The sequence below is a fragment of the Triturus cristatus genome, chromosome 2_2 (assembly GCF_964204655.1).
Source record: "Triturus cristatus chromosome 2_2, aTriCri1.1, whole genome shotgun sequence".
Taxonomy (NCBI): Eukaryota; Metazoa; Chordata; class Amphibia; order Caudata; family Salamandridae; genus Triturus; species Triturus cristatus.
The window spans coordinates 638,512,332-638,539,029 of record NC_140582.1 but is presented as its reverse complement, the minus strand read 5'-3'; the positions used below and the strand labels follow the sequence as shown (position 1 = coordinate 638,539,029).

Here is a 26,698-nt window from a genome sequence, read left to right as displayed (position 1 = left end):
ACTCTCCACGCACTCAACTCCAGATGCAACAACATCTGCCATCTCTTGACACTGAGCAACTCCCAAGGCCCGTTCTCCTGCCGACACTGCTTCCCCACCTTCACCCACCTCCGAACCCAGACAGCCACCGCCAAACCCACCGGATGCCAGAGTACACAATCCCCTCAGCTGCATCCTCCTCAATGTGTGCTCCATGCACAGACACGCAGTAGAAGTTTGGGACCTCCTCAACACTCACTCACTCGATGTTCCCTTCCTCACAGAGACCTGGACCAATGCCAGCTTCGCTCCTGACATCGCACCAGCCATCCCCGACGAATGCACGATCGTGAGGATAGATCACCTGAACTGCCCCTGAGGAGGCCTCGCCATCATTCACAAAAGCTCCCTCTGACTGACAACCTCATACTCGGATGACACCTCAACCCCCCATGGAACACATCCACTTCCAGATCCTGCCCAACCCCATAACAACACTATGTGGGACACAAGCCTACAGACCACCCGGACCCAGCTCCCCATTCAGCAATGCCATCGCAGACTACATCACTCCCCACACCCTTGCCTGCACAGACTACATACTGCTCAGAGACCTGAATTTCCACCTAGACAACCTCAGCGACCCCAACACCACCACCCTCCTAGAGAATCTCGCCAACGTTGGGCTGAAGCATCTCATCTCCACCCCCATCTTCGCCAGGGGAAATAACATACGCTTCCGTCACACCACGCAACCCTTCTGGTCGAACCACCACTGCATCAATTTCTCCTTCTTGAAACCCACCGCACACACATGCACGCCATGCCTCCCATGCAGAAACTGGAGCAAAATCACCAAACAACACCTCACCTCCACCTTCAGCTGCACTCCTCCCACTACCACGACATATGCCAACACAGCAGTAAACAACCTTAACCAATGGATCGCCAACTGTGCAAACTCCCTCGCCCCCTCCAGAACTCCGCCACCTGGACCCTGTCACCAGGGAAGACACCTCAAAGACTATGAAAAGCATCCACTCAGGAGCAACCACAGACCCCTGCTTGCTGCACATCTTTCACAGGGCTGCCATCGCACCAAACCTATGACAGACAATCAACTGCCCCCTCAAAATAGGCACATTCCCCGATGACTGGAAATGCGCAGAAGTCAAACCCCTCCTCAAGAAGCCCTCTGCAGACCTGACTGACCTCAAGAACTACAGGCCCATCTCTCTTCTCCCCTTCGCCGTCAAAGTCATTGAGAAAGTCATCAACACTCAGCTAACGCACTTCATAGAAACCAACAACATCCTTGATTCCTCTAAATCCGGATTCCACAGCAACCACAGCACCAAGACCACCTTTTTATAGCCACCACTGATGACATCCGCACCCTACTCGATCACGGCCACACGGCAGCCCTCATACTACTAGACTTCTCAGCAGCCTTCAACACCGTCTCAACACCGTCTCCCACAGCACACTAACCACCAGACTCCACGACGCCAGTATCCAAGGTACTGCCTTAGACTGGATTTCATCTTTTCTCTCAGGCAGAATGCAAAGAATAAGGCTCCTGTCTTTCCTCTCCGAACCCACAGAGATCAGATGCGGAGTACTCCAAGGATCCTCCCTCAGCTCCGCTTTCTCTTCAATGTCTACATGGCCTCGCAACCATCGTCAGAAAACACAGATTCAACATAGTATCATACACCGATGACACCCAACTCATCCTCTCCCTCACCAAGGAACCCGACATCACCAGGCACAGTTTCAAGAAGGAATGAAGGACGTCGCATCCTGGATGAGTAGCAGCTGCCTGAAGCTCAACTGAGAGAACACGGGAGTCTTCATCCTCGTGTCAACTCCCTCCACATTAGACAATGCCTGGTGGCACCCCACCCACAATCGACTCCTGACTCACCATGAACTGCCAGATAAACGCTGTTTCCTCCACATGCTTCAACACCCTCTGCCTACTCTGCAAGACTTTCAAATGGATCGCCCGACTCTAGGAAGAATGTCACCCATGCACTCATCACCAGCAGATTGGACTACAGAAATGTGCTCTACATTGGAGTCAACAAAACACTCCTTTGCAAACTCCAGACTGACCAGAACGTTGCAGCCAGACTCGTTCTCAGCATCACACATGACAACATCTCCCAGCACCTCCGAGGCCTCCACTGTCACTCCGTCAAAAAACAGAACAACCTTCAAACTACTCATGCACGCCTACAAAGCCCTCCATAACACCGGACCCCAATTCCACAATGAAAGAATCTCCTTCCACGCCCCCAAGAGAAACTTCCACTCCGCCGACCTAGCCCTAGCCCTAGCTACGTTCCCCTGCATCCACAGGACCAGAACGGGTGTCAGATCCTTCTCCTACATCACAGCATAGACCTGGAACAAACTCCCCCTCAGCATCAGACGAAGCCCAACATCGCCCTTAACCAGAAAGGAACTCAAGACCTGGCTCTTCGGATGACCGTGGAGCTACCCGTTCCCCCCCTCAGTGCCTTGATATCCTCATGGGTGAGTAGTGAGCTTTATAAATCACTGATTGATTGAATGTTTATTTATTGTTTCTGTATTTCAGACCCTAATGTATGTAATTTCCTAAAATTGTAACTGTTTGATAAAATGGAGTTAGAATATTACATCTGACCTCCCCACTCCCCAGTGTATGAATGCTCCCCGTGTTTGTTAGACTGGAAGTAGAGTAGTAAAACTGACCCTCCCTCCCAATATATGATCCTTCCACAATGTTATCTAGATTTGAGGTAGAATGGTAATTAAGACCCCTTATATTTATGTTCATCCCCTAACATTTGTAAACTAGAATTAGAATAGTAACTCTGAACCCCACATGTATGGTTTGGAGTTAGATTTATTTGAACAGTAAATCTGACCCTCCAATGTAGTACGTTTCCACAATGTTTATTAGACTGGAGTTAGAATAGGTAAACCTGACCCCCATCCCATGATGTCGGCACTGCACTTCCCAATGTTTGGTAGACTGGAGTAACAACAGTAAATCTGCCCCCCATCAAATGTATACACTTTCTCCAATATTTTTTTCAGAAATGAGTGGCAATAGTAAACATAACCTTCCAATGTATGCACTTTCCTTAATGTTTGTTAGACCTGCATTAGAACAGTACATCTGAAAACCTCCCCTTTTATTCATGTTGATCAATGTTTGTAAGACTGGAGTTAGAACACTAATTCTGACCCCCAATGTACACACTTTCTCCAATGATTTTTATAAAGTTATATTATGTTATTTTTTAAAACGTAATTACTTAAATCATGTTTAAATTGAAATATATTAATATATTGTAACATATTACTTTTAATGAACATTATTTAACGTTTACTTTAAATAATGATAATTATAAATATTATTATATATATGTACAATTTGGATGTCAATATTTTGGGTAAAAAACATTCGACTACAACTTTTTAAAAATGTATATCATAAGTTTGTAAAGTAGACGTTATGTCTATACCACAATATTTTAACAATACGATATTTTTGTGGTGGATATTTCAGTATGTAACTGGTGATATGGGTACTTCTTGTTTGCACTGAAACCCATTGCACAATTGCTACACATTTGCCAGGAATGTGACCTAAGGAAGGGGTGTTACTGCCCAAAAATCAGACTGGCATTGATAGGAGTACAACTTCAACTCAAATCTACACAGCTAAAAGTGTCAGAGTAAAGTTTCTCCATAGAACTGATCTTCAAGAACAACATGGTGAAGAAAGAGTGACCATACAGTCACAGGCTTACATTATGTGGCATGGCTGAAAAGAGCTACTCAGGAAGCATCACATCCAACCACGTGTGATGTTAGACATTATTGGTAAGTGGAAGTGGAATTCAAATGCATCTATGTATTGATATTTATATTGCACAAACCTAGATAGGAAGCAACGGAGCACTGCGAATTAAATGATGAGGGTTGGGGGACGATCCTAGATTGTGCATCACATGGGGATTACACCAATACATTTCACACATCACATTTTTTAGGGGCAGGAAGATTAAGTAATTTACCTAGACTTACACAATGCCGGGCCTTGCGCTGATGCCAACCCTGGGTCTCTAGGTTCCATGGTCAGCAGCTCTAACCACTAGACCACATCCTCTTCCACTTGCCAATATCTCCTCCCAAATCACCAAATGCTCACTACTGTCACATTGAAGCCACCCTGAGAGACCGACTTGTTCAGTTTTGATTGCCACAACTGGCACTCCAGCAATGTGCACAATTTTTGGATTGCTAGTTGCAACTACATGGGATTGCCAGCTTCCCTGGGGCTACAAATACATCTTCATCTTCGAAGTGCAGTGACTGCATCAGACCCTCAGGCCAGTAACTTATGAGGTATGTGGCTGCTTGGTGAGTATCGACAGAGAAGAAACTGTGAGAATTTTGATAATCTACTTGTCAACACTGATGCTATATGTTAGCACACAAACGTTGTTTCTGGAATAGATACACATGAGTACCATAAAGTGATGTGTGAACATGTAGTGATAGACATTGTGCATTGTGGACCATGGTAGAGGCAGATAATACAATTTTGTAAATGCCATATAATTGAGGCACATACCTGGCCCTGCTTACAAGGCGAACAAAATGGTCAGTCAACCTGTAACATAGCCTCTCCCACAGTGGTAGTCTATGTATGAGTGAGGATTTAGGGCCATAGCGGATGCAAAGTTAAACAAAACGGAGAGTATGTACTGACAACATTAGTGGCTAGGAGAATAATTTGTGGGAAACACTGTTGGAGATGGTGAGATAGAGCACAGTATTAGATCAAGTATGGTATCACAGACTGGCACAATAGAGGAGGCTTTGTATATAGCAGCAAAGGCACCGAACACCAGGGGTCAGATAGGGCAGAGAGTGCTGATGAATCCATGACACTGAGACCATATCTACCCTTGCCACTGAGGTGAGCCAAAGAGATAGTTCAAACTGAAACAATGCTCCCCCCCACAGAATTCGGAAGTACTCTTGTATAGAAATACTATTTGACATCAGTACTGTGGTATAATATTTAGGACCCTCTTGGTGTTTAGTTAGCGGAGTGCGATATTGGTATTAAAGCTTAAATGGTGAACCTTGGAGGAAAGGTGATCCCTTCAGGGAGTATTGAGCAGATAAGGCATGACAGAGCTTATCAGACAAGGTAGAGTACAGTAGAAGGGGGATCAAGATACATTACACTAGTACCTTTAACTGGTCATATTACCATGGTCTATGAAATCGACAGCTATGATCGATCCTTGGTTTACATCACCTTCATAGGCTTCCTAATGGCTGCCCTTTCTTTTTGGCATCAACAACAGTGTACGCTTAACCACCAGGCATTCACCATAATAGTGTGATTTTGCCACATGATCAGCTTCTAATCAGTGCTAAGGTTTTTTTGAAGTTGGAACTCAGATTATTTTGCTCAATAGCAGTTAGAAGCTGTGACAGAAAGAAACAAGGGATAACTGGTTCTTATGTGTTTTGTGTGCATGTGCAATTGGATATGAGTGTTTGTGGCCATCAAGTGTGCCCTACTATCTACCATTAAGAATTTTACACTACCATTAGGAATTTTACACTATGTTACAATACATAGAATATGTTTATTCTTCTGCCATGGCTAGTATCTAAGGGCCTCATGTAGGTAGCCAAATACCGGTCGGTAACGGCCGATTTTCGGTAATTATACCGTTACTGACAGGTATTTAGGCTTTTGGTATGTAGGGGGACAATTTCTGTATTCGGAATTTACCGAATCGGTAAAATTACCGATTCGGTAATTTTACCGATTCGGTAAATTCCGAATACAGGAATGAGATGTAGGGGGAGTGTGTGGGTGATGTTTGGAGTCGGTATTTACCACCAACTAATAGTTAGTGGTAAATGAAGAATGGATGTGGAAATGCATTTCAAAGCGCCTACAAGTGTGCAATGTGGCAGACATACATGCCCTTAGGGCATGTATGTGTGCCACATGTGCACACATGGCCGTTTCAGGGGTGCAACAGGGTGTCATTGTGACACCCTGCCACCCTTGCATGTGTTCCCCCCCATTACCGAATCGGTATTTACCGATTCGGTTATGAGGCATACCTTCCCATCAATGGGAAGGTATGCCTCATTACCGAATCGGTAAATACCGATTCGGTAATTACCGAATTTTAACGAAACGGTAATAATTACCGACTCATTACCTACATAGCATTTACCACTTCATAAATACCGAATCGGTATGATTCGGTATTTATGAAGTGGTAAATGCAAGCCCACCTACATAAGGCCCTAAATCATTTACAGACGTTCTTTAATCCAACTAAATTTAACTGCATACATTTGCAGATGTACAAAACTTCACTCTGGTTTTTCAATTACTAAAAATGGGTGGTCCTATCAAGTTCATCCATTAATGGAATTTTTATGAGTACCATGCAATTGCCATTTCATGCATGTGCGAAGGCATAGTCGACTATGTGTAGATTAACAGTCTGAAATGTATTTTTATGAATCACAATATGTTGTCAAGATGAAAAGTTTAAGTCCCAACCCTGTGTACACACCACCAGTCGCTACTACCAATTGGATGTTTTAGTAAGGTCCTCGGATCGGTCCCGCCGGGGTTGTCATTGGCCCTGGCAGAGCGCCGAGAAGACGATCAAACTTGACTATCTAGAGGAAGTAAAAGTTGTAACAAGGTTTCCTTAGATAAGCCAGCGGCAGGATCATTAATGGCAGAGCGGCCTGAGTGACGGCCGGTGCCAGCCCAAAACCCTCGACTGCCTACTGCAAGCACACCCTAGGCACAGGGCCCGACCCTGCGCTCGCAAGCCCAAGCCGGTGGAGCGGTCATGGCCACATGGGGTGCTTGGGTGAGGACCGGGCCTCGGCGGCGTACTCCTCCACCGGGGGAGGACCCGACCGACTGAAGCGTGAGGGTACGGGGGTGGCCCCTGGCCCTCTCCCTGGGAGGAGCACAGCAGTGAGCCCTCCCGAGACAGAACCCACGCTCACCCGGCACAACCCCCACAGTGGGGGGAAACCGAATGTCAGTGCCTCCACGGCTGAGACGACCCCCCTGAAAGACCCTGCCGCCCCAGGCTCTCCTGCGCCAAGTCCACACCTGACCACCGGGCTTCAGGCGACCGAGGAGTGGCCCTTCTCATGCAGCAGGGTGGCCTGGAAGAGAAGGAGCCGAGGGCCTGTGAGGGGACCCCCGGCTGCTCTTGGTGGAAGGCGTGCAGGATGGGATGCCACCTGGCTCTTCCCATCCAGCACCTCCAACCTGGGTAAGGCGTGGGGTGGGCTTCTCATCAGCCCGCTGGTACGACTTAGGGCCGCCCGGCGACAGGCATCTGATGTGCAGGTGAGGCACGCTCCCTCTTTGCCAGGTACCCAGTTCGACTCGGCCCCATGGAGCCGGGCAGAGGGGTTTGAAGACTCGCGCGGTCCCGGTGGCAGTGGGGCTGCCTGCTCCTGTCGCTTCAGGAGGCCCCCTCGCCCATGGGTAGGTGGTGGAGAGTCCCAGGCCGAGCACCTGGTAACCCTTTTCTTCTGCCAACAGTGCAGTCTGACTCCCAGAGGGGAAGCCTTGAATGGGGCGCGAAGGCTGTCTCAACGCACAGGCAGTGGACTAATGGCGTCACCTTCCTCCCGCTTCTCTAGCATCCGCAGGTGGGTGAATGTTTTAGAAAAGTTGCCTGTGACTCTTGGCGGTAGATCACTCGGATCGCGCGTCAATGAAGAACGCAGCTAGCTGCGAAAATTAGTGTGGATTGCAGGACACATTGATCATCGACACTTCATACGCACCTTGCGGCCCTGGGTTCCTCCCAGGTCTACGCCTTTGTGAGGGTCACTCAAATGTCAATTGCCCCAGGGCTTCCCCTGGACGCGACTGGGGCTGTCACAGGGTTAGCTCTGCTTCCCATCGTCCCCCCACAAGGTCAGATCACCTGATTGCCCATGGCAGGGTCCCTCAGCAGGTCCTGCCATGAAGGTGTCCAGCTGGCGTATCTAGCCCCAAGAGGGGGCTGGTGACCTTCCAGGGGCACCTGGCTGCATGCTTTGCGTGGCTGGCTGTGGTGTCTAACCGGCTGCCTGCGTGAACATGCCTCGGGTGCCCACCTCCACGGCCGGTTTCCCGGGGAGGGCAAACCCCCTTTAGATATGATCTGGGGAAAGAGGGAGCATGCTACCGGGACGCCAGGCCCCTGCTGTCAAAGGGCCTGGCCTTCCCCAGTGGCTCCCCCCGACGCTTCTGCATTTTTACGACTACGACCTCAAATCAGATGTGGCAACTCGCTGAATTTAAGCATATAACTAAACGGAGGAAAATAAACTAACCAGGATTCCCCCGGTAAGCGGGAAGAGCACAGTGCCGAACCCCCGCCTGGCGACGGGCACAGGAAATTTGGCATACAGAATACCAACTCACTGGCGTCACTTAGGGGGCCCAAGTCGTGGTCACCCCGCAGACGATGTTACGCTGATAGCAGCCCCGGCATGCCGGAATCGGGTCCACTCTGAGTCGGGTTGCTTGGGAATTCAGCCCAAACCAAGTGGTAAACTCCACCTAAGGCTAAATACGTGTGCGAGTCCAATAGCCAACAAGTATCGTAAGGGAATGTTGAGAAGATCTTTGAAGAGAGAGTTTCATAGGGCATCAAACCGTCGAGAGGTACACGGGTGGGGTCCGTGTAGTGCAACCGGAGGATTCAACATGGCGGGAACGTTGGTGGCCTGGCAGGTGGCTCCCCTCTGTGGGACCGGCACCCAGGCCCTACTCGGCCCCCGCAGGGCGCATTTCCCAAGCGGTGGTGTGCCGCAAACGGCTACGGGTTGGCAAGGAAGGCTTTTGGGTGGCAGGTGGCCCTCTGCTCTGGCGGAGGGTGTTACAGCCCCCCTGGCAGCAACTTCACTGTGTCTATGGGGCCGAGGGAGATTCAACCCTCTCTGTGCCCTCCCCTGGGCACCCGCATTCGGCAGCCCCTCTGGGAATGCTGGGGCGGGTAAGGGGGCACAAGCCCCCTGCTCCTGGCATGACTGTCGACTGGGGCAGACTGTGCTCAGTGCAACCTGACCGCATTGCGCCTCTAGACGGGGAAACCCACGTCTGGTGCCAGGGGTCTGCAGCGCTGTTGGTTACCCACCGACCCGTCTTGAAACACAGACCATGGAGTCTAACAAGTGCGCGAGACGGAGGGCCGAGTTAAACCCTTTGTCACAATCAAGGTGAGGGCCGGCACCCGCCGGCTGATGTGGGATGCCACTGCACTTCCAGCGGTGGGCACACAAGCGGCACTTCTCACCCACTCCATTGGGGATGTCGAACCTAAGCGTGCGTGATAGGACGCAAACAATGGTGAACTATGCCTGGGCAGGGCTAAGTCAGAGGAAACTCTGGTAGAGGTCCATAGCAGTCCTGATGTGCAAATCGGTCGTCCGATCTGGGTATTGAGGCGAAAGACTAATCAATCCATCTAGTAGTTGGTTGCCTTTGAAGTTTCCCTCAGGATAGCTGGCGCTCAAAGCCCCAGTTTTATCTGGTAAAGTGAATGATTAGAGGTCTTGGGGCCGAAATGATCTCAACCTATTCTCAAACTTGAAATGGGTAAGAAGCCTGGCTTGCTGGCGTGGAGCCGAGCATGGAATGTGAGTACCTAGTGGGCCACTTTTGGTAAGCATTACTGGTGCTGCAGGATGAACCAAACGTCGGGTTAAGGCGCGCGATGGGGAAGCTCATCCAAACCCAGAAAAGGTGTTGGTTGATATACACAGCAGGAAGGTGGCCATAGAAGTCGGAATCCACTAAGGAGTGTGTAACAATTCACCTGCTGAATCAATTAGTCGCTGTGGTACGCACGGAAGACCGGGGTGAGGGCCCGGGTGGAGCGGCCGCAGGTGCAGATTTTGGTGGTAATAGCAAATATTCAAACAAGAACTTTGTAGGCCAAAGTGGAGAAGAGTTTAATTTGAACAGCAGTTGAACATGGGTCAGTCAGTCCTAAGAGATGGGGGAGCACCATTCGGAAGGGATGAGTGATGGCCTCCATTGCACTTGCCCAATTGAAATGGAGTGCAGAACCCCAACCCGGAGTAGTGGAGATGGGCGCCCTCACGGCGCCCAGTGCGGTAACGTAAATGATCCCGGAAAAGCCGGCGGGAGCCCTGGGGAGAGTTTTCTTTTCTTTGTGAAGGGCAGGGCACCCTGGAATGGGTTTGCCCCGAGAGAGGCGCCCGAGCTTTGGAAAGCGTTGCGGTTCTGGCAGCATCCAGTAAGCTCTCACTGGTCCTTCGAAATCCGGGGGAGATGGTATAAATCTTGTGCCAGGCCATACCCATATCCCCAGCAGGTCTCCAAGGTGAACAGCCTCTGGCATGTTGGAACAATGTAGGTAAGGGAAGTTGGCAAGCCAGATCCGTAACTTCGGGATATGGATTGGCTCTAAGGGCTGGGTCATTAGGGCTGGGGCATGAAGCGGGGCAAGACACGCGCCACAGCTGGATGAGGCCCTGCCCTCTGGGGCAGTGGTGACTCTGGATGCAATCCGGCCATTCCTGTGTATCAACCCGGCTGCGGTGGTCGCCACTCACCGGGGGCACAGGGCCGGCGTTGTGTCTTGGCCGGCGCCTAGCAGCTGACATAGAACTGGTGCGGACCAGAGGAATCTGACTGTTTAATTAAAACAAAGCATCATGAAGGCCTGAGGCGGGTGTTGAGGTGATGTGATTACTGGACTGAATGTCAAAGTGAAGATCTTCAATGAAACGCGGGTAAACGATGGGAGTAACTATGACTCTCTTAACCTATTCTCAGTTGGGCAGGAGTAACTATGACTGTCTTAACCTAGTCTCAGTTGTAGTGGCCTTTATCTCCAAGTGGTCCCGCCGGTAGCTGCCTCTATAGTGCTAGACTCTGCATAGAGAAGTGTTTAGAGACAGGCCAAACAAGGATCTATCATGGCGGGCAGCGTAATAGTGAGAAATGGCAAAGCAATCAATCACAATTCTAGATGGAATAGATCCTGGAGATTAAAAACCCTATTAAGATGGCGTAAGGAGGTGCTGTCTTTTCCAAAAATCATTAACATCCTCACCAAATTTCACAACCCAGCACCCGCTTCAAACAATGCAACAAGCAACAACGATTCAGGTCACGATATAGTACCCAGTTCACCCTCCATAGCAGATGAAGATACAACAGTAGACCTCAGCTAAACCATCAAATTTGTGGCCTCCTCAGCCAAGAATGACATTGTTACAACCAACTTTGAAAATGTACCTGATGTGTACGAGGTCAGCAGAGAATTGAATACAAAGAAAAGTGATTACACAAAGAAAGTAACATAATGGAAATAAAAATGTGACTTGTGTGGAGACTTATTGGGAACTTTTAAAGAACTAAGAAAACATGTTTCTAACAAGCATGAAGGCTTCTATCTCAAAACCTATTGCTCAAAACGTGACAAAGAAGCCGAATACCACAATATTGCATGCCATTTTGCCAAATGTAAACAAAACCGTAAAAAGGAGAGCTACAATTTCTGTGCAACTTCTGTGACCTCTGATTTGGAACAAAGATTGGAGTTTCACAACGTGCTCGGCATGAGCATCCAAGAGTACAAAATGAGGCTAGACTAGCAGCTCTAGCAGGCAGCAAACCATCAAAATTATGGTCACAGGAAGAAATACTGCTATTAGCAGAATTTGAAAAAGTTTATGAGAACCAGAGAAATATGAATGCGCTGCTGGTTCCGCATCTTGACAATAACAGAAAACGAATTGCAGATAAAAGAGATAGAAGAGATAAGAGTAAAAAATCAGCAAAAGAAGCACTGCAATCATCAATCGTCTCTGAAATGACTCTTGCGATGAACCAGAGGTTACAGAGGAAGAAACAACAGAAAAGCGCGGAGAATTTATCAATCGAAAACGTGCCTAAAAAATCAAAAACTTTGATGAGCTGGAGGATAGAATCACAGAAGTTGAGAAGTACACCAAAAAAATAGAGCAACACAATGCTGCTATGAATCTGATGGATGAGATAGTGACTTATATCTCAGAAAACACCACTGATATAAGTCCTGTGCCAGCAAATCGTAGAGAGCCAGCAAGCGAACTCAATAATGAGCCTATGAACCCTGCTCAAGATGAGCACCAGAATGTCTCAGGAGAAAACAAGATAACAAAGAAAGGCAAAAAAAATGGAAGGCTCAATCGGACACACAAGAAAAATTATGCAAAAGCAAAGGACAGCTACAAAGAATACCAGGCAATGTTTAAAAAGAGAAAAGGAATATTGCCAGGATTAACACTGATGGGGCAGAAGATGCCACTTGCCAAATCAGTGCTGATGAAATTTTCAATAACGTGCATAACAAGCAACCAAGACTGCTGCCCAGAATGTTATCATCTTGGTTATCGATGAGAAGTGTACCAGAAAGTATTAAAAAGAACCGGACGATATTTATACCTAAGAATGTACTGATTAGCAAACTTTAAAAAAAATCTGTAATTGGCGACCAATTACCATCGGTACTGCGTTTATGAATTTATTCACAAAAACACTAACTAAAAGACTCCCATTTTTGTTGAATAGAATATGAAACAAAAAAGGCTTCTTGAAGGTTAGAGGTTGTCTCGAAAATCTGACTCTTCTGCAAAATATCATGAAAGGGGCACCAAAGAACAGTAACTCATTAGCAGAAGTGTTCATAGATATCTCAAAAGCCTTTGACTCTGTCAGCCATGGTCACATTCTGCATAGTCTTGCAAGGCACAATCAATCAATCAATCAATCAAGGAATTTGTAACGCGCACTACTCACCCGGAAGGGTCTCAAGGCGCTTGGGGGAGGGGGTCTGCTACTGCTCGAACAGCCAGGTCTTGAGCTGTTTCCTGAAGGCGAGGTGGTCCTGGGTCAGCCGCAGGCGGATGGACAGGGAGTTCCATGTCTTAGCCGCCAGGTAGGAGAAGGATCTTCCTCCGGCGGTGGCTCTCTGGATGCGGGGAAAGGCGGCGAGGGCGAGGTGCGCGGATCGTAGCTGGCGGGTGGGCGTGTAGAAGGTCAGGCGGTCGTTGAGGTACCTAGGGCCCAGGTCGTGGAGGGATTTGTGTGCGTGGGTGAGGAGTCTGAACGTGATTCTCTTGTTGACAGGGAGCCAGTGCAGGTCTCTCAGGTGGCTCGCGATGTGGCTGCATCGGGGGACTTCCAGGATGAGTCGGGCGGAGGCGTTCTGGATACGCTGGAGTCTTTTCTGAAGTTTGGCTGTGGTTCCGGCGTAGAGGGTGTTTCCGTAGTCTAGTCGGCTGTTAACGAGGGCCTGGGTGACCGTCTTCCTGGTTTCGGTCGGGATCCATCGGAAGATCTTGCGGAGCATGCGGAGGGTGTGGAAGCATGATGAGGAGGCGGCGTTGACTTGTCTGGTCATCGATAGGGAGGAGTCCAGGATGAAACCCAAGTTGCGTGCGTGGTCTGTTGGCTTGGGTGCGGTGCCTAGGGCCGGGGGCCACCAGGAGTCGTCCCATGCGGAGGGTGATGGTCCAAGGATGAGGACTTCTGTCTTGTCTGTGTTCAGTTTCAGGCGGCTGATGGTCATCCATTCGGCGACGTCTTTCATCCCTTCGCTTAGGCTGGCTTTGGCGGTGTCGGGGTCTCTGGTGAGGGAGAGGATGAGCTGGGTGTCGTCGGCGTAGGAGATGATGTTGAGGTTGTGTTGGCGTGCGATGGCGGCGAGGGGTTTCATGTAGACGTTGAAGAGGGTGGGGCTGAGCGACGATCCTTGCGGGACGCCGCAGATGACTTCGGTGGCCTCGGAGCAGAACGGAGGGAGGCGTACACTCTGTGTTCTGCCGGCGAGGTATGAGGTGATCCATTCCAGAGCCTTCCCTTGGATGCCGGTGTCGTTGAGGCGTTGGACTAGGGTGCGGTGGCAGACAGTGTCAAATGCTGCGGAGAGGTCCAGGAGGATGAGCGCCGCTGTTTCCCTGTTGTCGAGCAGAGCTCGGATGTCGTCGGTGGCTGCGATGAGGGCGGTCTCGGTGCTGTGGTTGGCTCTGAATCCAGACTGCGATGGGTCGAGGGATCCATTAGTCTCGAGGAAGGCGGACAGTTGCTTGTTGACGACCTTCTCGATGACTTTGGCAGGGAAAGGAAGGAGCGAGATGGGGCGGAAGTTCTTGAGGTCGGTCGGGTCTGCTGTTGGTTTCCTCAGCAGGGCGCTGAGCTCGGCATGCTTCCAGCTCTCCGGGAAGGTGGCAGTGTCGAAGGAGGTGTTGATGATGTCTTGGAGGTGGGGTGCGATGGTAGAGTCTGCCTTGTTGAAGATATGGTGGGGACACGGGTCGGTCGGGGCCTTCTTGCTTCTGGGCCTGGTGAGTGGGTTCTTCAGTGGGGCGAGGTCGTCGGCACAGGCGGCCAGCCACTGTGTGAAGTTGCGGGCTGCTGCATTGGGGTCCGTTGTCCTGACAGGTGGGCTCTGGCTGAGGGAGGTGGTGAGCTGGTCGGCAGTGATCCTGCTCCAGTTTCTGTGGGGAACCGGCTTCAGGTGGTGGTGGGCCGTGTTATTTCTGAAACTGAAGTGGACGCAGCTGTGGTCAGTCCAGTGAAGTCCGGTGGAATGGCTGAAGGTGATGTGCTTGCTGGATGAGAAGACGGGATCGAGCGTGTGGATGGCGTAGTGGGTGGGGGTGTTGACCAGTTGCTTGAGTCCGAGGTTGGCGAGGTTGTCCAGCAGGGCGGTGGTGTTGCGGTCCTTGTTGTTCTCCAGGTGGAAGTTGAGGTCCCCGAGGAGGATGTAGTCAGTGGATGGGAGGGCGTGTGGGCTGATGAAGTCCGTGATGTCTTTGCAGAATTGTGTGCGCGGTCCCGGGGGTCTGTAGATGAGGGTGCCTCTTAGGGTAGTCTTGGGGTCGGTGTGAATCTGGAAGTGCAGGTGCTCGGTGGTGTTGAGTGAGTCGGTGGTGTCAGTCGAGATGCGAATGGTGCTTTTGTGTACGACGGCGATACCTCCTCTGGTCTGGTTGATGCGATCCCTCCTGATGATCTTGTAGCCGTCCGGGATGGCGATGGCGATGTCGGGGGCTGAGGAGGTGTTCATCCAGGTTTCCGTGAGGAAGGCGATGTCTGAAGATGCGGTGTCGAGGAGGTTCCAGAGTTCCACGGCGTGTCTGTGGACGGAGCGGGTGTTGATCAGGATGCACTTGAGGTGGTTGCTGTTGTCTGTCTTGGTGGGCGCGGTGCACGTTCGGAGGCAGGAGAAGTTGCATGATCGGCAGATGAAGGGTCCATGAGTGCGTCGCGGGGATGCTCGGTAGCATCCGGGGGTTCGGCCGGTGTTGAATGCGTTGAGTGTGGCGGCCTTGTAGGTCCTGCGGGGGGGGGCGGACGTGGGGACCAGGGGGTCTGGTGCTGGGCGCGGTCCAGGCACGGACGGGCGCAGACGGGCTTACCTTTGGCGCACCTTCGGTGCTCAATCGGTGCTCCCGCTGCGCGCTCCCGCTGCGCGGTCGCTCAGGGGGCGTCATAAGTAAGGAGCCAGGAGGGAGGGTCAGCTGGGAGGTGGGAGCGGGGTGGCCAATGGGCTGCGAGGGGAGGCGGGTCAGTGGGGTCAGCGGCGGGAAAAAATGAGGGAAGCTACCCAGGGGCAGCGGCGGCGGTGAGAGAGAGCGGAAAGAAGGAGGGCAGCGGTCGGCAGGGAGCAGGAGGCAGCACCTACCGGGAGGCGAAGGGCAGCGGCGGTGAAGCGGAATCGGCGTCAGCAGCAGAGGTCAGGCAGGCAGCAGGAAGTGGCCAGCAGCGGCAGAGCAGGGGTGAGGAGCGACTGGCTGTAGGGGCACAGGGGTCACACTGACCAGCCCACCGCGGTCCCCTTAAGTAAGGAGCCGGGAGGGAGGGTCAGCTGGGAGGCGGGAGCGGGGTGGCCAATGGGCTGCGAGGGGAGGCGGGTCAGTGGGGTCAGCGGCGGGAAAAAACGAGGGAAGCTACCCAGGGGCAGCGGCGGCGGTGAGAGAGAGCGGAAAGAAGGGGGGCAGCGGTCGGCAGGGAGCAGGAGGCAGCACCTACCGGGAGGCGAAGGGCAGCAGCAGTGAAGCGGAATCGGCGTCAGCAGCAGAGGTCAGGCAGGCAGCAGGAAGCGGCCAGCAGCGGCAGAGCAGCGGCAGAGCAGGGGTGAGGAGCGACCGGCTGTGGGGGCACAGAGTTCCATCATACATCAGAGACATAATAAAAGACTTGTACACTGACTCAACAACATTTTTCAGGGGAAAGAACAGCGAAGAACAACGAAGCAACTCCTGAAATAATAATGAAATCTGGGGTTAAACAAGGTGACTCTTTATCCCCACTGCTATTTAACATTGCCATGGATCCTCTGATCTGTGATCTTCAGAAAGACTGCAAGGGCTTGACATTCAGATCTGATGTTCCTATTGAGAAAATCAGCGCTCTTGCCTTTGCCGATGACATCGCAGTACTCAGCAACACCTGGGAAGGAATGACTACAAATCTGAAAATCATTGAAAATTCAGTAAAACAACGGGATTAAAAACTTAATGTGAAACAATCACATGGATTTTATATAAGTCACCATAAAGATAAAGTCCTGATTAACAACTGTAAACCATGGCAGTTTGAAAAACAAAATATTGAAAAGATTCATCCAGGAGAAAGTGAGAGATACCTTGGATTGAACATTCATCCACACACTGGCCATACAAGCAACAGCAAAATTAATGAGGTTGTTGTTAATTGGGCTAAAAATAATTGATAATCTACCACCTAAGCCCACGCAGCAAATATACATTTTGCGTCAGTACTTGATCCCTAAACTGTCATTTAAATTGGAAATGACAGGAACAGAAGCTAAAACTTTAAATATTCTGGATCACACAATAAAAAAAGTATTTCAAACATTTTTTACACCTACCTGCATACACATGTGATAGTCTACTATATTCGAAAAGATCCTTTGGGGGTCTCAGTATACAAAACTATGTACAACAATTGGTCTAAACAAAGTCAATAGTTTATTGTATGTCAGGGCAGCTCCAGATCTGTACATAGCTCATTCATTCATGAATGAAGGAGAAGTAATCAATGAAAAAATTGATAACATAATCAAAACACACAAACTGAACATTTTAGACAGTAGGTTTCTGAGTTATGATTTGAATTTGTTAGCAACATATGATTGGAGAAAAGAAGAAGTTGAGAAATGGGCAAATCTCCCTGTCCAAGGTGATGGTATAAAATACTTAGCAAGTAATACAACCTCAAATTTCTGGATCAGCAAGCATAACAAAATGAAAGAAAATCAGCACATAGCTGCGCTGATGTAAAAGCCAATGTCTTTTATACTAGAGAAACCATCACTAGGGGAAGAAATTGTACATTCGCTACATGTTGGTACTGTAAAGATGTTTGCAAAAATAATTTCACATATTTCAGGTGCATGTCCCAAAACCAAGGATATTAGGATCAAAAAGAAATAACAAAATTCTGGAATTGCTCATTGGTAGAGCGAAAAGGTGTGGTTGGATGGAATATAGGGACCCTCATGTTAAGAATAATCAAGGTGAACTACGAAAACCAGATGTAGTGTTTACCAAAAATGGTACAGCTGTAGTGATTAATGTTTCAATTCATTACAAAAACTCACAGAATCCCCTTGAATTAGAGTTTGAGAGTAAAGTTAAATACTATTAGGATCTGTCACTGCAAATCAAAGACCTTAACAAATGTAACACTGTAAAATGTCATGGCTTTATTGTTGGATGTCGTGGTATTTGGCCTCAATGTAATGATGTTGCTCTGGCTGATCTAGGTCTGCAAATATCATTCCCTTTCAATACAAATATTTGCCTGACTACTTTAATGCACACTCTTAAAATGTGCTAAGTATTCATGGACAATTAAATATCAAGCTTATGATGAGATTTACACTTTCTTGCAGCACACATGTCACCCTTATAAAACATATTGTTTTAAAATGTTGATTCATTCATATTTAAATGTGGTTAAACAGTTACATAATAGTTTACAGCTGACACAAGAATTAGTATAGATGTGAATTTTATAGATGTGAAGTTTATAGAATTTTATAAATGTGCATTTTCTAGTTAGATGTGCAATTTATAGATATGTATTTTTATAGATGTGTGCTTATAATAATTTAGATACAAATGTGTACATCATGATTATTGAAGTGTCTTGAATGAAGAATAGGTCTCAGATAATTACATACACATAATCACTGCATACCTCACATTTATTATTGATGTCCTGCTAATCATACTTTAATTTCTCAGGACTGTTCGTAGACAATTTTAAATTGTTGGAATAGTACTGCAGGGTGTACTATCTCTGACCTATACGTGATCCCAGTTCCAGTGAGGACAGCGTTCAGTGTGGCTGTACTCCGGGACGAACGAATGTTGTATTGTTGGAAGCAAAACCGATTTGAGGCGGATGGGCAGCATATTAACCCAGAATGAGCCACCACGTGATGGTACAGAAATAGCCAAATGTCTCGTCATCTAATTAGTGACGAGCATGAATGGATTAATGAGATTCCCACTGTCCCTACCTACTATCTAGCGAAACCACAGCCAAGGAAACGGGCTTAGCAGCATCAGCGGGTAAGAGGCCCTGTTGAGCTTGACTCTAGTCTGGCACTGTGAAGAGACAAAAGAGGTGCAGGATAAGTGGGAGGCCCTCGGGCTGCCGGTGAAATACCACTACTCCTATTGTTTTTACACTTACCCGGTGAGGTGGGGGGGAGAGCCACATTGTCTCTCGCTTCTGGCTCCATGTGCCTGGCACACAGCGGACGTGACCCACTCTGGGGACAGTGGCAGGTGGGGAGTATGACTGGGGCGGTACATCTGTCAAACGATAATGCAGGTGTCCTAAGGTGAGCTCAGGGAGGACAGGACCCTCCTGCAGAACAGATGGGCAAAATCTCACTTGATCTCGATTTTCAGTATGAATACAGACCGTGAAAGCGGGGCCTCACCATCCTTCTGACTTTTTGAGTTTCAAGCAGGAGGGGTCAGAAAAGTTACCACAGGGATAACTGGTTTGTGGCGGCCAATCGTTCATAGCGATGGTACTTTAAGATACTTCGATGTCAGGTCTGCCTATCATTGTGAAGCAGAATTCACCAAGTGTTGGATTGTTCACCCACTAATAGGGAACGTGAGCTGGGTTTAGACCGTCGTGAGAGAGGTTAGTTTTACCCAACTCATGATGTGCTGTTGCAATACTAATCCTGCTCAGTACGAGAGGAGCCGCAGGTTCAGACATTTGGTGTATGTGCTTGGCTGAGGAGCCAATGGGGCGAAACTACCATCTGTGGAATTCTGGCTGAACGCCTGTAAGTCAGAATCCCCCCTAAACCGTAATGATACCGTAGTGCTGTGGAGCCTTGGTTGGCCTGGGATAGCCAGCCTCTTTTGGGGGGCCGGTGCATAGAGCTGCTCACTTGGGAACTGGAGCGCGGACAGAAGGGGGCCGCCTCCTTCAACCTTAGTGCACCGCATGTTCGTGGGGTACCCGGTGCTAATTCATTCATAGACAACCTTACTCTGGGTCAGGGTTTTCTAAGTAGCAGAGCAGCTACCATGCTGCAAACTATTGAAAGTCATCTCCTGAGCCAATCTTTTGTCTCTCCGTCTGTGGGTGCCCGTGGATGCCCTCCCCCACCACACACGGGGGTGGGTCCCTCTGCCACTGTGCCCGCGAGAGGCCACCTCCACAATGTGCCTTCTGGCATGGGGCCTCCCCCTCCCATCCCTGCCCCACTGGGTTGCGGGGATGGGGGCCACCATCCCATTGCTAGTCAGCAGGGTGACCAGATGGCGTGGGCCAGCCGGGCCCCCTCTTCCCACTGCTTCTGCGCAAGTCAAGCAGGAAGGCAAGCAGCCCCGGGGAGGGAGCCTCCCAAGCGGTGGCTTCGGAGCGCCTGGCCACCCTCGCCGTCATCGGACTGCAAGGGCGACTGGGTCCGGCCCTTCCAGGCCATCTGGGTGCTGGGTCATCCTGGACCATCTGATCATGCAGCCAGGTGACCAGATGGCCCTGCAGGCTGGGCGACCAGATGACCCTGGGGGCTGGGCAACCAGATGGCTGACCTGCAGGCTGGCCGGGCTACCTCCAACTTTTGTTCGTCCACAGGGTTCTGTAGGCCCCCACTATGTGGGGGTTTAATAGTCGAGGAAATGGGCTTCCTGGGCAGGCCCATGGGGAGAGGACATGGCCTCCGGGCTCCGGGAAGCTGGAAGGCACACCTGCCTGAGTCAGCACCCTGATGCCCAATGGTCTGGGGGTAGGGGTGACAGTCAGTTGCCAGAGGAGGGCGGCTGCAGAGCACGGAGGACTGCCTAGCTACCTGCTGTCTATGGGGCAAGGAGCGGTAGAAGGCCAGCCCTGTATGGAAGGGGCATCGAGCTGGAGCCTGTGGAGAATTCGGGGTAGCCCTGAGCAGGGGACACCTGGTCCCAGTCTGGAATGGGAATGACTTGTGGATGTCCCGCACCTTCCAGGGGCTCCACTGGGGCCTGGGGAGGCTCTCCCTGGCCAGGCCTAGGGTTCGTTAGCAGGGACTGGGCCCGGGGGGCTTGAGCTCTGTCTGGCAGGCCCTGGGGTGCAGTAGTCCCCCCAGTCTGGCAAGCCAGAGAAGGTCTGGGTGCTGGGGACAAGAAGGTCCACAAGGGCCCAGGGAGGCTCTCCTCTGCCTGGCTGGGTTCGGAAGCATGGACTGGTCCTGGGGCTTGAGCTCCATCCCATAGGCCCTGGGTGTGCAGGAGCCCCACCATCCTGCAAGCCAGCTGAGGGTCTGGGTGCTGGGGACCTTGGTCCATTGGGGCCTTGGAGGCTATCCCCCGCCTGGCCTAGGGTTCAAAAGCTGGGACTGGTCCCAGGGCTTGAGATATGTCTGGCAGGCCCCAGGGTGCAGGAGCCCCCTGTTCTGCAAGCCAGACCAGGGTCTGGGCACTGGGGACGGGGGTCCACCAGGGCCCGGGAAGGCACTCCTCTGCCTGGCTGGGTTTGGAAGAAGGAACCGGGCCTCAAGCTTGAGCTCCGTCCAGCAGGCTCTGGGATGCGGGAGCCCCTCGGTCCTGCAATACAAAGAAAAGTCCATATGCTGGGGACCTGGGTCCCTCCGGGCCCGGGTAGGATCTCCCCGGCCTGGCTGGGTTCAGAAGCAGGGACCGGGCCCGGAGCTTAAGCTCCGTCCGGCAGGCCCTGGGGTGCTGAAGTCCCCCTTTCCTGCAAGCTAGCCGAGGGTCCAGATGCTGGGGATGGGGCCCCATCGGGGCCCGGGAGGCTCTTCCGTTAAGGCTCGGGCGGGCAGATGTCCGTCCTTCGTGCCTTTCCCCTCGGCCATCTGGTCACGCACAATGCTTTCCAATGGTGTGACCAGATGTCTGGGCTGCCCTGGAAGTCCTGATGAGGTCTTGTCCATCTCCCTAATCCCAGCCAGGGCTCCAGGAGGTCAGGCACCTCCGCGCCCTGGGGCCCCTCCGTCACTCGTGCGCAAGGGTTACCAGAAAGAGGGGTATCTTTCCTCTGGATTAGTAGGGACAGGGTATGCCAGAACCCCTTACTGGCTGGTGGTTCTCAGCCGGGACCAGATGGGCTGGGATCAGGCACCAGCTCCCCCCCTGTATGGGGCTCTGTCCTCTGGCCTGCTGGGTGGCAAAGTGCCCGGGACGGGCTCTGTCAGTCCCGGGTAGTCCTCCCTTGGGCATCCGGGCCGGAGAGCTCTGGCCGGTTGCTCCCACCCCAGGCTCCATCCTACACGCTGCAGGCCTTCCTCAGCTTGGCTGGGTTCAGGAACATAGGCCGGGGCTCTTGGTGGCCCGAAGCAGGCCTGTGGAGGCCTCCCTTGCACGGCCTGGCCCGTGACCACTGGGCGGGCCCAAGGATGGGTTAAGCTCCGCCATGGGCCTGAGTTGGAGGTCCGTCAGGGACCCCCATTTGCTGCCTGAGGCTTAGCTGGGGTCTCCGAGCCCCAGGGATGCAGGGCCCCAAAGCCCTGCAAGGGCAGGTGGGAGCCCTCCCATGAAGGAACGGGTGGGCATATTGGCATCCTTTGGGCCCAGTCAGATGGTCACGCCTGTAGAAGAGTAGGATCTGCTTCACATGGGTACCCCCACTTTTTGCTGGTGTTTCACTGTTTTTTTACCTTAGTCTGGCTGTGGCCCTGCTAATCAGGACCACAGCCTAGCTGCTTCTTCTCTAAAATGGTTTGCATGTACATTACGTACATATCTAATTGGATTCTGGAGTGCCTTATAAGCCCCTAGTATATGGTATACTATGTACATAGGGCATAGGTACCTCAGAGGCTGACGCATGTATTATGACACCCCTGGGAAGCACTCCAAAATGGCACTACAGGTCTGCTACTGCAGCCTGGGTAAGGGTGTGCTTGCACCCCTTATAGTGGTATAGGCTACCTATATCCACACATATATACAGACACATATAAACCTATAAGCCACTCCTATGGCAGTCCTTGACAATCCTGAAGGCAGAGTGCTTGGTTTTATGTGAGAGGGTGCCCAAGCATGAGCTGAGCCCCTCTGCAGCTTTTGGAAATCCTTCCTTATAGCTGTTCTGTGATACAGCCATACCATATACTCTTAAGTGCATTATAACCTCGCAGTAAATGCTAACTTTGGGATGGCTGCATCAAAACATGTCGTGTTTGGTATCAAACGCTTTGGAATACTACCCCCCCCACCAATTCTGGCAGCGTGGGTAGCATTCCACCCTGCTAGAGGGAGAGACATGTTCACACTGGCTAAACCCGGTAGGTCTTTCCTGAGCCCTGGCATCACAAAATGGATGCCTCTGCCACAGACATGGGTCTGGCCTCCTGCTGCTGACCGAAACTCAGGCAGGGGAGGCCTGAACAATAGGTTTCCTGTTGAAAGGAGGTGTGACCACCTCCCCAGACAGGCAGATGTGTATTGGGGCTGGGCGGGAGCACTCTCTTGTGCTTTGAAGTCCTGCACTGGGGGCACGTTTGCTGTCCCTGTGCATAGCCCAGTTCAAACCGGTTGCAGGGGCTACCTGCCCCTGCTCTGGCACGAAACTGGACAAAGGAAATGGGTATAACCACCCCTCTTTCCAAGCCCACCCATAGGTGGGGCCTTAGAGTTAGTCCATCCCTTAAACTTACTATAAGTATAGGAGTCCAGTCCATAGGACTTTAGATTACCCTGGACAAAACTCTGCTACATATATTCTGGAACTTTGACGTTCTATCCTGACTAGAAGACTGAAGAAATCTCCCTTGGGGTCAAGGAGTGACTCCTCTGCTGAAGCTCCCGCCGGACGCCAAAGTCTTTGCATCACCAGAGGTGGATTTCCAGACTTCCTCGAGGCTACCCTGAGTCCACAGCAAAGCTGAGGCACGTGGCTATCGTGGGTGACGTGGAACCGTGACCCCTGGACACCGTGAACTTTTGAAGCAACACTATCTTCCTGGTCCTCCTTGAAGTTGTGCTTTGGGCTCTGAGTAGCCCCATCCTTGAGCACCTCCTGCACCGAAGATTGTTGGCCTCCACTCCACGAGTTACACATGGGCCAGCTTCAAGTGTGACCGCTTGAGGCTCCTTCGCGATCACTAGCCTGTTGGCTAGCAGTTCCCCACGAAGGCAACTCCTTTTCTGCTTGGGCTTTCCTGGTTTCTCTGCAGCACTCAACAGACTTTGTGGGCCAGCTCGAATCCGGCTCGTGGACTTCGTCGACGCCTCCTGGACCTCGTGGCTGATGAGTCAAGACACCCATCAACTCACCTGATGCACCCAGCATCTGTGGGCATTGGTCCATCCTGCCCTTGGTCACTGGCTAGTGACCCAGACTCTGTCCCCTCTGCTTTCAGGTTCCTTCCATCCCAGATCCAGGCTTGGATCTCTTCAGACACTTCTCCTCTTCTTGGCAGCAGCAGTTCTTTGCAGGCTCCTATTGAAATCGACGACGCGACCCGACACCAAAAGACACCTATGCACCCGGCTTCCCTGGGTGAGGTAACTCGAATACTCCGGTGCTCTCGTGGGTGCTAGCCCTAGAACTTCTTAAGTCCAAAAGGGTTTGGACCTAAATCGATTAGAAGTGTCCCTAATCTTTACATTTCCAACCGTGACATTTCCCATAGAAGATAACGGGAACCTGCGGTTGTGTTTACACACTGCATACAGTCCCCGTGGGTCCCCTGTGTCACTACCTTGAGTGGTTTCTTGGGGTCCCAGCGATTCTACAGGCTATAGGCCTAGTGTCTATTCCAGTCGTGGTTCTATACTACTTTTTTGGTATATGGTTTGGTACGCCCTTAGGGCCCAAACGTGTATTTGTGCTTTTACTGATAATTGCTGATTTGTAAACAAAGTACTTCGAACTCCAGTCTCATAAAGAGACTAGAGGAGTGTGTTTTATCTTAAATAAATATAGTTTGAATATATGCCTGGTGCGGTTGTCTTTTCATTTGATCATTCAAGAGATTATAGACTGGTAAAACAAGCTGCTTTACATTCCTTCAAGACTTAGCCTGAAGGCTGCTCTCCATAGCTACCACTAGGATAGCTTTAAATAAAGGATGTCTTTAACCATTCACCATTAGGGGTTGTTTGGACTGATACAAGGTGCCCACTAGAACTAGTGGACAGCATATATCAGGCCGCCTTCTCACATTGGTGTGCAGCGTGTGGGATTCCAGCTTGCTATTGTTTTACCAGATAATCTCAATTGAATTGATCAACTGAAAACCAATAAAGGTACCTAAGGTACATATAATATCAAGTTTAGCTACAGTAAGTTCTACTGAACTTAGAGTTGTGTGTTAAGGGATAGCACACCCTTTCTACAACTCAAGAGAGTTTAGTAGGCCACACTAGTGTAGGTAGTGCAATACACCACACCACATTAGTAATGTCTAACCAGCCAGGAACCAGTGGGTCCCTACCAGGAACCAGTGAGCTCCTTCCCTATAAATATGAGGATCTCTCCTTTGCTCAGCTTAGGGCCTTGTGTTCCATTAGGAAGCTGAAGACAGGCAAAAGTCCATCCACCCAGCATCTCATAAAGATACTTAAGCTGGATGATTTCACAGGGCCTAGTGGGCCTGATGGGGTAGACAGTGTGGGTGGGGCAGCACCTGAGGGGGGATATAGGGGTGGAAACTCCCCTGACCCTACCTCTGATGCTGACCAGACTGGTGACAATGACCAGACTCTGGAGAACCTAGATCTCCTGGATGAGGACGAGGAGGATGACAATAATGCCACTTCCTTTATTCCTCCAGGTAGGCCTGACAACAGGGCTAGAAGGGATAGATCCCTGTCAAGGGAATCTATCCAGTCTAACTCCTCTATAGGGACCTCTGTTTCTTCTCACAGAGGGAGGGAAACCTCCCAGGAGAGGAGAGAGAGACTGCTGAAGTATGAGCAAGACAAGTTCAACCTCAGAAAGCAGCAGATGGCCTCAGATAGGGAAGCCCTAGAGCTCTACAAAGCTAGTAAAAAGGAGAGACTAGAGTCCCTTGGTGGTAGCAATTTCCCTAGAGATAGGGAGAGGTCTTATGACCATAGAAACCTAAGTAAGATTCTCCCTTCCTACCAGAGTGGGGATGGCATCCACAAATGGATAACTACCTTGGAGAGGGCCTGTAAAGTACAGAAGGTCCCTCAAGGTCAGTGGGCAGCAATCTTATGGCTCTCCTTTGCAGACAAGGGTAGAAACAAGCTCCTCACTGTAAGAGAAGAGGATGCTGATGACTACAAAGTCTTGAAAAGTGCACAAATAGATGAGTTTGGACTAACCACTGAACAATACAGGTTAAAGTTCAGAGACACCCAAAAAGCACAAATCCAGACTGGGTTGACTTTGTTGACTGTGCTGCTAAGGCTCTGGAAGGTTGGGTATTGGGCAGTAAAGTGTGTGACTTCAAAGGATTGTACAATCTAATAATGAGGGAGCAGATTCTTAATAACTGTCAAAATCAGCTGTAGCACCAGTACCTGGTAGTCTTTGATCTGACCTCTCCCCAAGAATTGGGAAAGAAGGCAGACAAATGGGTCAGAACCAGGATGAGGCAGATGGTACAGAACCAAGGTGGTGACCCAAAGAAGGAAGATTCCCAAAACTCTGACAAGGGTGGGGACAAGGGTAAAGACCAGAAGTCTTCTCAAGGGCCCCAAAATCTCCTTCAGGTAGGGATTCACAGGCTAACAAAGGGAAAGGCCAAAAGAAACCTTGCTGCAAAATCTGAAAACAGAAACCTCACTGGACTACTGACTGCACCAAGGCCAAAGAAAATACTCCAGTCACCACCAATGCCCCTAAGGCACCTGCTGCAGTTACAATTGGTGGTGGGAATACACAGAATAAGGGTATAGTAGGGTTGACCCTGATTCTGAGATGGACTCTGGCCTAGTCAGAGTACCAACTCAGGCTGTGCTTGCCAGTAATGGGGGCATGGATATGCCCCCCTTTGTGAGTCCAAGTAACTTGGGCAAATACAGACAGCAGCCTTTAATTAATGGAGTAGAAGCTTGGGCATTCAGGGACACAGGAGCAAGTGTCACAATGGTGCCAAAAGATCTTGTGGATCCTGGGCAGATTATACTAGGTGAAATGTACAGAGTGACC

At 50.5% G+C, this 26,698-nt stretch overlaps 1 non-coding gene and 1 pseudogene across 1 annotated transcript; both read left to right on the top strand.

Annotated features, from left to right (window-relative positions):
• The first annotated feature begins 7,743 nt into the window (after positions 1-7,743).
• LOC146862607 (5.8S ribosomal RNA) lies at positions 7,744-7,897 on the top strand. The gene has a single exon (XR_014978679.1). It is a non-coding gene; the product is annotated as a 5.8S ribosomal RNA (ribosomal RNA).
• Positions 7,898-8,316: 419 nt separating this feature from the next.
• On the top strand, positions 8,317-19,706 carry LOC146862606 (28S ribosomal RNA; annotated as a pseudogene).
• The last annotated feature ends 6,992 nt before the right edge of the window (positions 19,707-26,698 follow it).